At 33.3% G+C, this 2811-nt stretch overlaps 1 long non-coding RNA gene across 1 annotated transcript; it reads left to right on the plus strand.

Annotated features, from left to right (window-relative positions):
- LOC120613820 (uncharacterized) lies at nucleotides 1–2602 on the plus strand. Its single transcript, XR_005655773.1, has 2 exons — nucleotides 1–543; nucleotides 2036–2602. It is a non-coding gene; the product is annotated as an uncharacterized LOC120613820 (long non-coding RNA).
- The last annotated feature ends 209 nt before the right edge of the window (nucleotides 2603–2811 follow it).

Consider the following 2811-nt stretch of genomic DNA (forward strand, 5'->3'; position numbering starts at 1 on the left):
TTCCTGAAAACTAATGATGGGAACATCTTTTAACTAAATCAAAGAGTGACTACAATTCCTTAACACTGGTACCTTTAAAAGATATTTTCTTGTCCTTGATTTGTAGTTGGTTAACAGATTTTACAGACTTACACTTGGAGACATTGTTGGTTTATTGCACAATGAATATCACTTCATAATCTGTCCCAGTCTTCTAGATGACATTTAATTCTTAATTTCCTTTGAGAAAAAGTTTTATTAAGTGGATTTTAAAAAATACGTTTTATTGCTTTTCATTTATTATTGTAGAATTCTGTTAACCAAAGTTCCTGAAAGGAAGCCCATAAAGGAAAATCTAAATGTAAACAGCTTAAATAGGATATATGTGGAAAGAGCCTGGAGAGTAGTATGAAATATGATGAAGCACTGGATATTTTGTCCCAAGTTCAAAGTAAAAAAGAAAAATCTATACAAATTATCAGAGCTGAGCAGCAATGTGCAATTTTTCACAAAATGAATGGACAGAGAACAGTATCCTGAGAGAAGACTAAAAAGAGGGTTAATGTGAGTGTAATTGAATTCTTGTATTTTGTGTGTATTTGAACGTTATAGTTTGTATTTCCAGATTATGCAGAAATGAGAACTGTACCCTAAAACTACTTTTAGAATGGAGAGCTGAAACTATATAGAATTTGAAAAGGAAATTACACTTTATATTCTACTCAGAAATAATGGCTTTCTAGTAATGTCCTCAGGATATTTGTAAATCTCTTTGGAGTTCTAAAAACTGCACAGATATGAATTTGGAAGAACAAAACCAAAATTTCAATTAAAAACATTAAATAGCTAAAACTGAGATTGAAAAGAATAAGCACCTCACTATACATTGACACTAGATTAGCAGCTAAATAGTTGTATTAGATGATTTTTTTTTCCCCCAGAATATTTTGTTTTATTGCACTGCAGTGGCTATTGGATATGAACAATTTATTGAGAACTTTTAGGAAAACGCTTTTCAGTTGGTTTTTGGCCTTGCTAACATTTTAATAAAGAATTTGTGAAACTATTTCTGGGAGAATAAACTCCCTCATGGAGTGTAGGGAGGTAGCAAAAACAAACAGCTGTCCTAATTGGATTTTTTTAACTTTATATTCTCCATTCACAATAACATATAGCTAATGTGAATTTCAAATTTTAATTTCAAGATCACATGTGTAGCTTACGTATTTCACAGGGTATTTATCCTCATCTTCTAGTATATCCTATCTTATTTTAAGAATGTTTCCTCCCCAGAAAATCTGCAACATGTGAAGCTCTGTGCCAAATGTATGTATGTATGTATGTATGTATGTATGTATGTATGTATGTATGTATGTGTATATATATATATAGCAGAACTACCACTCAAGTACTCAATAGGTACCAACATCTAAAAATATTGGTTTAATTCTAAATTGATTATCCTAAAAGCATGCTCAATCTTAAACAGAGGCATATGTTAGAGAAGGTCTTTAAGTAGAGAATGATTTTTTTACTTGTTTGTTCTCCTGACTGATATAGAACTTGTCAAAACCTCTCCCAGTATTTTTTATTTGCATGTATTTTGTGATGAAATAGTGTATTCTTTATTTCGACAATTATATAATAAAACCACAACTAACAATGTATGAAGAATGAGAGAAAGGTTTGATACTAAGATAAAGAATTACTGTGTCTACTGTTTATTTCACAGTTTATAATGTCATTCATGATAAGTTGAAGAATTCAACTATCTAGATGTGTTTAGAGTATTTCTAGAACAGTTTATCTTGTAAACTTACAAAATTCTTCATGATTAACGATCCTGGCACATGTTCTGATATTGTCCTATCCAGTGAAGAGCCAAGTGCTTCTGTTCAAGTGCCATAGCCTATCACAATGATTGCAAAGTACTTAGCCACACAGATCACCACTTCATAGCTTCCTTTGTACCTCATATGTCCTTATGTAACTTGGGAAAAAGCCTTCAAGCTATTTTTAATGCATGAGTGTAATACCTACTTCTCTTTTATCCTAGACTTTGGCCTTTTGTCAATTTATCTTGATGTGTCCTTACATGCACTCATTGGGGACCCAAAGGCCCTTAAGGACCTTGTAGAGCACCTCATGTCTGTGTGGAAGATGGTTTACCTCTGTTGAAACAGATCCTTTTGATGAAAGTGGAGGAGAATATGTACTTCTGGAGAAAATAGAGGACTTGCCTTGTTCTTCTCATTGTATTGTAGCATTTTTTTTTTCCATTCACCACTTTCTCTGAAGCCTTTCTTTCCTTGCAGAATGTGTTGCAGACAAGATAAATATGATAAACTATCTGATCTTGGCTAAAATGATATTTCTCTCTGATTAATTTGTAATTACTTTGGTCAAAACACTGCTTAATGTAAGAAGAAAGATGGGCAGGGGCATGAAATATTAGATGTAATCAGTTCCATAATTTCATGTATGAATGAGTCTAGTTGTCAAATCTCAAGACCTTAGAGCTCTTTGGATATTTTGGGTGGAATGCGATTTCTAAAGATGAATTTCTGATCATGACCATCTTAATAAATCTGGATTAGTTTCTATAGATCTTGATAGGCAGAAAGGTCACAAAAGCCGAGTGGTTCTTTGAAAACCTAGCTCTTCATATTCTATGGCCTAACAGGACTTGACCAACGATTCAACATAATACCTGGACTCCAAAGACCCAGAGACTCCCTTCAGCCTTCCACTATTGAAAAGGATGGGTTCCAACCACTTCTTGGCTTTGAGGCTTTGGTCAGGTTGCTTAACAGGAGGCATTTTGATCCCATT

The sequence above is a fragment of the Pteropus medius genome, unplaced genomic scaffold (genome assembly GCF_902729225.1).
Source record: "Pteropus medius unplaced genomic scaffold, Ma_sr-lr_union100, whole genome shotgun sequence".
Taxonomy (NCBI): domain Eukaryota; kingdom Metazoa; phylum Chordata; class Mammalia; order Chiroptera; family Pteropodidae; genus Pteropus; species Pteropus medius.